At 41.9% G+C, this 9212-nt stretch overlaps 2 non-coding genes across 2 annotated transcripts; one reads left to right on the plus strand and one right to left on the minus strand.

Annotated features, from left to right (window-relative positions):
• Positions 1 to 7293: 7293 nt before the first annotated feature.
• On the minus strand, positions 7294 to 7368 carry Trnat-ugu (transfer RNA threonine (anticodon UGU)). Its single transcript has one exon. It is a non-coding gene; the product is annotated as a tRNA-Thr (tRNA).
• Positions 7369 to 7738: 370 nt separating this feature from the next.
• On the plus strand, positions 7739 to 7813 carry Trnat-ugu (transfer RNA threonine (anticodon UGU)). Its single transcript has one exon. It is a non-coding gene; the product is annotated as a tRNA-Thr (tRNA).
• The last annotated feature ends 1399 nt before the right edge of the window (positions 7814 to 9212 follow it).

Genomic DNA, 9212 nt, shown 5'->3' on the forward strand with positions numbered 1-9212 from the left:
TGTGCCTTGTTGATATTGATAGCGATTGCAAGCCGCATGGGAGACTGCAATCTGCAACACTGGGTGTTAACGAAATGCGACGAATGAATAACTCCTCACCTGTATGTAGAACATGTTTAGTTATGGCATCTGCTGTTACATTTTGCGATAAGTATCTCATTGTGTTTTTTTGCCATCTGTTGTTATATTTTGCGATAAGTATCTCATTGCGATTTTCGAGAATTCTTCTATTGTTTCAGCTTGAGTTTTACTGTTTCAAGAAGGGCTGTGTCTGGTTACGACTAAAACTGTTCCAACAGTTCACGTCACAATCCGGCAAATATTGGGTTCTGTTAGATCTTTGATCGGCCAGCGATCTAGCAACTTCTGTTGGTACTATATCCAATACCTGCCTTAGCGTTTGTATGGCACTGTGGATATTAATAATAAAAATAACTTAAATACGGACTACAATATCTTCCAGGGTGTATGTTATATGTGATATCAACTAATCAATAAATAAGTGACATCAACTAATCAATAAATAAGACTTTGCAATCATGTTTCTCTCACATTCTTGTGTCTCGATCTAGAGACGTTTGATGGTACTCAAGGCGGGTATTACCACGATACGTTTCGTTTGTTATGCATTTAAGGTTTACTTTATGTTCTTAATTGTTTCATCTGAATACAGAAATTTGAAGTAAAACGACCAATAGCTTTGAAGTAAATCGTTAATTAGTTTTCGAGATGTTTGGTGACAATGTTTATTTAATATATAAATTGTATACTTAAAAATATATAGCCTATGGCCTATTTCCCTCAAATGTTCATTAGGGGATTGTGTAGAAACTTCATGTAAATCGGTCAAGAACTTTTAGAGGGTTTTTGTAACAACCTTTCCCCTCTATATGTTACATACATATATGTTTCAAGCCAGATTACGAAAACTTATTTAGACAGTGAGCTTCCTCTTGTCTTGAAGTTAACGTGTGCAAAATTTCATCCAGACCGGAACAGATCTGAAGATTTGTATAAATTAAATGAATTAAAGACAAACAAACGGGTACTCTTCTTTATGTTATACTTAGCCTTCTTAGATTTTTCACAGATGATGCTGTCGTTTACCATGTAGTAAATTCATCAGAAGATTAAATCCAATTACAAAATTATTTAGACAAGATATCTGCATGGTATGAAAAATGACCTGTGACTATAAACAATAAAAAAACATTATTACTAAAAGGAATCATTAAATTTCGGTTACACGACAAATCACACAAATCGAAAGGTTGTATAAGTAGACTCAGCTAAATACCTATGGGTTACAGTTAAAACCTGGGACAATCACACTGAAAGTAGTGTTGTGGGAAAGGCGAACCAAAGGCTTGGTTTTATTGGCAGGACACATAAAAGATGCAACGAATCCACTAAAGAGACTACCTACTACGCTTGTACGTCCTGTACTGGACTATATCTGAGTCGTGTTTGAGACATAGTGGATTCGTACCACTCCACAATGCCGTAAGCGTCTCGTAACCTCACGATACTTCGCTCTAGCATCAGGACGAAACTGAGCGCTACATCTTAATAAGTGACTCTAATATCTCTAATGGAATTGGTCATATCTCGTCCCTGTATTTGATTTTCAGTACTCCACATACTTAATGAATTTACTTGATGAAAGGAGAAAATACAAAAATGCAGTAAGTGAAGCAGGCAAAAAGGAATACAAACGTCTCAAAAATGAGATCGTCAGGAAGTGCAAAATGGCTAAGCAGGAATGGCTAGAGGACAAATGTGAGGATGTAGAAGCTTATCTCAAGAGGGGTAAGATAGATATTGCCTACACGAAAATTAAAGAGACCGTTGGAGAAAAGAGAACCACTTGCATGAATATCAAGAGCTCAGATGGAAACCCAGTTCTAAGCAAAGAAGGGAACGCAGAAAGGTGGAAGGAGTATATGGAGCGTCTATACAGGGGCGATGTTCTTGAAGACAATATTAAGGAAATGGGAGGTAGATGAAGATGAAATGGGTGATATGATACTGCGTGAAGAGTTTGACAGAGCACTGAAAGACCTAAGTCGAAACAAGGCCCCGGGAATAGACAACATTCCATTAGAACTACTGACAGCCTTGGGGGAGCCTGGCCTAACAAAACTCTACCATCTGGTGAGTAAGATGTATGAGACAGGCGAAATTCCCTCAGACTTCAAGAAGAATATAGTAATTCCAATCCCAAAGAAAGCAAGTGTTGACAGATGTGAAAATTACCGAACTATCAGTTTAATAAGTCACAGCTGCAAAATACTAACACGAATTCTCTACAGACGAATGGAAAAACTGGTAGAAGCTGGCCTCGGGGAAGATCAGTTTGGATTCCGTAGAAATGTTGGAACACGTGAGGCAATACTGACCCTACGACTTATCTTAGAAGCTAGATTAAGGAAAGGCAAGCCTACGTTCCTAGCATTTGTAGACTTAGAGAAAGCATTTCATAATGTTGACTGGAATACTCTCTTTCAAATTCTGAAGGCAGGGGTAAAATACAGGGAGCGAAAGGCTATTTACAATTTGTTCAGAAACCAGATGGCAGTTATAAGAGTCGAGGGGCATGAAAGGGAAGCAGTGGTTGGGAAGGGAGTGACACTGGGTTGTAGCCTCTCCCCGATGCTATTCAATCTGTATATTGAGCAAGCAATAAAGGAAACAAAAGAAAAGTTCGCAGTAGGTATTAAAATCCATGGAGAAGAAATAAAAACTTTGAGATTTGCCGGTGACATTGTAATTCTGTCAGAGACAGCAAAGGACTTGGAAGAGCAGTTGAACGGAATGGACAGTATCTTGAAAGGAGGGTATAAGCTGAACATAAACAAAAGCAAAACGAGGATAATGGAATGTAGTCGAATTAAGTCGGGTGATGCTGAGGGAATTAGATTAGGAAATGAGACACTTAATGTAGTAAAGGGGTTTTGCTATTTGGGGAGCAAAATAACTGATGATGGTCGAAGTAGAGAGGATATAAAATGTAGACTGGCAATGGCAAGGAAAGTGTTTCTGAAGAATAGAAATTTGTTAACATCGAGTATAGATTTAAGTGTCAGGAAGTCGTTTCTGAAAGTATTTGTATGGAGTGTAGCCATGTATGGAAGTGAAGCATGGACGACAAATAGTTTAGACAAGAAGAGAATAGAAGATTTCGAAATGTGTTGCTACAGAAGAATGCTGAAGATTAGATGGGTAGATCACATAACTAATGAGGAGGTATTGAACAAAATTGGGGAGAAGAGGAGTTCGTGGCACAACTTGACTAGAAGAAGGGATCGGTTGGTAGGACATCTTCTGAGGCATCAAGGGATCACCAATTTGTTACTGAAGGGCAGCTTGGAGGGTAAAAATCGTAGAGGGAGACCAAGAGATGAATACACCAAGCAGATTCAGAAGGATGTAGGTTGCAGTAGGTACTGAGAGATGAAGAAACTTGCACAGGATGGAGTAGCATGGAGAGCTGCATCAAACCAGTCTCAGGACTGAAGAGCACAACAACAACAACATACTTACTGACCGATTTTTATAATTTAAAATGCTGTCGCAATGTATTCAGTAAGATGTATCGCTTTTTATCCGCAATTGTTTAATTAGTCTACTTTGGTACAAGAGTTGCGTTATTTTCTCTTCTAATAAGGGCAGTTTCAATACTGTTCCTTTATTTCTGTGTTATTCCTCCTTCTCCATCTTTTTAAAATATTACTGAATGATGGTCCGAATCGATGTCGCTTCCTGGATATTCTCTTGTATCAGTTATTAGTGGTGATGCCTTTTGTTAAATATCACATCGTCAGTCAATTACCTTTGACCGCGAGATGACCATGTATGTCCTTCCAACTATCCTAATTTACTACTCATATTTACAGCTTGATATTAACTTTGAGTTGTATATACTGTGTCTGACTAAGACGTCACACAACACAGCCGGTGGAGACGGACTATCTGTAACATGCGTACATGTCTGTGAAAACTGGAAGCGTTATCACACATTAAACCTGAAAAATTTACAGTTGAAAACAGCTAACTGATTAAATTCCAACAGTGGATTTTATAAACTTATGATTTTCGTATTCTAAGTGACAGTTACGTGGGATAAAGTTTTATACGTCGATGAATCGCATACAAAGAAAAAAAGTCGATGTATAGCGCTTATATGTCAGTATATATAATATAGATAATAGCACTTAATTCTTTTTTGTTTGCTGACCCATTGCTCCTATATTCAGTATGCCACAATGCAATTTTATTACATTAGAAAATGGGTTATTAAACCGAAATCCAAAAATATACTTTTGATGAAATATAAGCTCCACAGCGATGTGAGTCAGTGAAATAAACTACAGCACGATACTGCGCTGGACATAGCTCTTCCTGTGAAGGTCAGATGCAAGGTTTGGTTATTTGTGTCACTCCTATAGTATAAACAGCATCTCACTAAATGTCCGCCCCCGGTAGATGAGTGGCGGTCAGAGGGTTACCTGCCCTCTGTAATAAAAAACTGAGTTAATGGATCAACGACAGACTGAAACGGGTGTCTTGCGACGTCCGCCCCGAGAAGATACAACGAATGAAAACGAACAAAATGAGATTTTTTTTTAAAAAAAGAAAGTGGTCAGCGCGACAGAATGTCGATCCTAAAGGCCCGGGTTCGATTCCCGACTGGGTCGGAGATTTTCTCCGCTCAGCGCCTGGGTGTTGTGTTGTCCTAATCATAATCATTTCATCCCCATCGACGCGCAAGTCGCCAAGGCGGCATCAAATCGAAAGACTTGCACCCGGCGAGCGGCCTATCCGTCGGGAGGCCCTAGCCACACGACGCTGAATTAGATCTCATTAAATCTGTTTGAGTGTTCCAAAGAGAATTTTTTGTTCACTTGAGTACTCCCAGGTAATTACTGTTCACTTTATATGAAGTTGCCAGATTCAAATAGATTCAAGGGAAGACCCATTGTAATTAAATTTTGGAGGCCTTTCTCAAACGGAGTTACTATGCGAGTTGCTCGGCACATCTCTTTAGTTCACTGTAACTACCTGCGGCCAGTATTTATGCCGAGTTACGTTAATATCGCTACAGTGAGTCCCAAGTTGTTCGCACACACGTTTTATCTCTTCAGACTTACTGACGACACAGAACTATATCTTGACTGCTTCAACGTGAGTCCCAAGTTGTTCGCACACACGTTTTATCTCTTCAGACTTACTGACGACACAGAACTATATCTTGACTGCTTCAACGAGACAATATTGTGTCTATGACTCGGTATCTTAAGGATGTGTTATGGTAAGATGAAAAATTGAAAGTTGTATCTCGGTTCGAAGTCCACTTCAAAATGTAGCTCGTGCCATGACTGGATAAGTCCATTCAGTTGTTGGGAAAATGTTAGTGTACATCAATGCTACATTTAAATGTACATCTATAGTCTGCAAACTACAGAAGTGCGCGACAGAGTGTGCTTCTCTTTACACCATGCATTACGACATATTATCGTTCCATTCACGCAAGGCAGCGTGGGTTGAACGACAGCTTGAATACCTGAATGAGATCTGTAAGTAGCCCAGTCTCGTTTCCAGGCCCCCTACGAGTGTGGTTGTAGGGGGTTGTGCCATATACCTAGGCTTCTCGCTTAGTACTGGTTCTTCAAATTTTGTTCGTAGGTTTTTGTGGGACAGTTACTGCTCTTCTTCAAGCCTCTGTCAGTTGAAGTGTTTCAGAATTTACGTGATGGCTCCCGAGAGACAAATAAACCTGTGACCACTCATGCTGCCCTTTTTTGTAGACGTACGTCCCCCGGTAGTACAGTGCCACACAATTGAGCAATATTCTAGGATTCGTAGTGCGAGTGGTTTGTCAGCAATCTGCTCTACAGACTGACTACATTTTCCCTGTATCCTACAAATGAACCGAGGTCTGAAACCTCATTTACATACGATAGAGGGTATGTGATCATTTCGTTATATATTACCACAAATCGTAACATGTAGATATTTATGCTTGGGGTTTAACTGGAGTGGGATACGGGCGAGGTTGTGCGGAAGTGGGCTCAATTTTTAATAAGAACTTATTAAAATCCAAATGTCAATACCCAAAATAGAAATCGTTCTGGCAAAATAATCAAATTCTTGGTAGCCCAAATAAACCTTATTAAGGCTCGAATAATAACACAATATATCCACTTTAAAGTAACAATATCCAACACAGAATAAAGCTGGCCTTACGAAGGAAACCAAGTACAACAAGGAAGTAACAGTACAATGATTTCGGCCATCAGATACACAAAGGAAAAACTGTTTACAAAAGACACTATAATAATCAACTTATCTAGAAGAGAAACCATTAATATACGCACTAACTATTCCTTGCTCTGTTAACTACTAATTACACCCAATCACCGACTACCAACAAAAGCCAACTAACCCCTCTTACGTCTAAATGATCAGAAATACGGTTACAAATATGATAAATTAGTGAGATAACACACTGCAACAATTTTCAGTAAACATAAGTGAACAGATAATAGCAAAATCTTAGCACATTCAAAATCACTGTTTACAGAACAGAATCTGTTGTTATAGAACCAATTTTAGCTCTCATTTAAGTGGCACAATTCTACGGCCAGAGTATACTGTCTTGACAGCCAGGTTTCAAAACTTTCACCATCGCACGCCCCGTGAGCGCTGAACAATCAAGCCGTTACAGAACGCTCACGAATTTCCTTCAACACGCTGAATTACAATTGACGTACACCTTTACACAGGTCGATGTGGTAAACGCTGTGCCTCGTCTTCAAGCCGTGGTGATCGATATACCACCATTGACTCCCAAAAACACTTTGATTATGCTCCTTGTAATCTGCAGAAGCCGTCTCCCCCCCCCTTTCCCGCAGGACCATACAAGACGTCAGCGTTTGGTGTCCTCACGATCGTCGGCCGGCGCCGCTCCACACCAACCCCGGTGAGGGCCATTAGTTCCTCGTAGACAGCTTCGCTCGCGTCTCTCCAGGACCCGACTGCTCCCACGGTACTCCTTGGACCAGCCACGTCGACGCCAAGCAAGTGTGGTCATCGCGCCGTACAACGCCCCGGCGCCGGACCTCAGCATGTGAGCCACAGTCCACGGCTATATATGACGGTAGTGTCTGTTATCGAAAGAACAGTTACCGTGGATGACCATGCAGCTTTGCTAGAAATGAAATGATAATTAAATGGACACCCCAGCTGCAAACAAGCGTTGATGTACTTCATTGGGGACATGTTGAAAATTTGTGCCCCCACCGGGAGTCGAACCCGGGATCTCCTGCTTACATGGCAGACGCTCTATCCATCTGAGCCACCGCGGGCACAGAGGATAGTGCGTCTGCAGGGACTTATCCCTTGCACGCTCCCCGTTGGCAGCTAGGGTGTCTATTTAATTATCATTTCATTTCTAGCAAAGCTGCATGGTCATCCACGGTAACTGTTCTTTCGATAACAGACACTACCGTCATATATAGTTAAAATATGGCTTCCCGGCCGTTGACCTTCTTGTGCGAACGCACGCGCTATGCTGAACTCGTACGGGACTTGGTAGGTTATTCTGCCACGAGTAATGAGTATGATGGGCAAACATCTATTAGGCGCACTACGAAAGTAGTGGTGTGGACATGTTGGGAATGTGGATCTCACGGGGAGCGTGCAAGGGATAAGTCTCTGCAGACGCATTATCCTCTGTGCCCGCGGTGGCTCAGATGGATAGAGCGTCTGCCATGTAAGCAGGAGATCCCGGGTTCGAATCCCGGTCGGGGCACACATTTTCAACATGTCCCCAATGAAGTTCATCAACGCCTGTTTGCAGCTAGGGTGTCCATTTAATTGTCATTACAGTCCACGGCGTTGTCCGGCGCTTGCTCAGTCTGAAGTCGCTGCTTCCTCGCTGCACGCCCGACCGAATTCTGCCGCTGTTGGTCCACTCAACTAAATCTGAGGGCGTATGCTGGTCCCTGACATATGCAGACGGCTGGGCACGGCAGCTTTGCGAACCTACTTCAACCAATAACGAACGTAATGCTATTTTCTAGAGATCTGTATGATAACGCCTCTGTGTTGTCACAGCTCTACAGACGGCTATTGTTTACTCCTGCCGATGAATGCTGGCAACAGTGCTGTGAACTGTTACAGAGCTCGTCCGCCGCTCGTGGTCTCGCGGTAGCGTTCTCGCTTCCCGAGCACGGGGTCCCGGGTTCGATTCCCGGCGGGGTCAGGGATTTTCACCAGCCTCGAGATGATTGCGTGTTTGTGTTGTCCTCATCATTTCATCATCATCCAGGAAAGTGGCGAAATTGGACTGACCAAAGATTGGGTAATTGTACGCGCGCTGATAACCACGCAGTTGAGCGCCCCACAAACCAAACATCATCATCTCTGTTACAGAGCTTCTTACGCCGTCTTGACTATAGCTGTCTGACGGCGGTACTCAGGGCGGTCACGTGTCCAGCAGCAGCCACACACAAGCGGCACCAGTGCCACGTATCAGCAAACATGTTCGCTGTCGCCGGGAAAGCTAGGCGCCATTCGACACTGTAGAGTATGTGTATCAGTTCACAGTATCAGTGAAATTATGGCTATAGATTTCTGCGTTTTTGCGTCTTGTGATGTGTACAGTTTTACCTTTTCTGGACATTTACAACAGCTGCTACTATTTGTATCACTTTGAAATCTTGCGAAGATCTGTATCGACATTTGTGCAGCTTTTTTCAGATTATAAATCAATACAGGTAACTTCACCATGATACCTTCTTAAGAAAAGTCGTTTGCGTGTGCTACATATATGGACACAGCCATGTGCACAAGGTGATTTTTGAACTGTAATTTTACTGACCGGTCTTTGTATAATGCGCTACACTTTATCCACTAATATCGCAGCATGGCATGAGTTTCTAGCTCACAACAAACACGTTTTAGAACAAAAGTACTACTGAAGACCAGAAGATATCAGCGAAGTTTGTGGAAAATGACCTTCAAAAATAAAGACGACTTAACGCGACCATGGCCGTAGAAAGCTTTTACCGAGTAGAAAAGATCGCTCCTTCTGATTTCTCACATGGGGAAATTCGAATGGCTCTGAGCGCTATGGGAGTTAACATCTGATGTCATCCGCCCCCTATAACGTAGAACTACTTAAACCTAACTAACCTAAGGACGTCACA

This window comes from Schistocerca cancellata, chromosome 2, assembly GCF_023864275.1.
Source record: "Schistocerca cancellata isolate TAMUIC-IGC-003103 chromosome 2, iqSchCanc2.1, whole genome shotgun sequence".
Classification (NCBI taxonomy): Eukaryota; Metazoa; Arthropoda; class Insecta; order Orthoptera; family Acrididae; genus Schistocerca; species Schistocerca cancellata.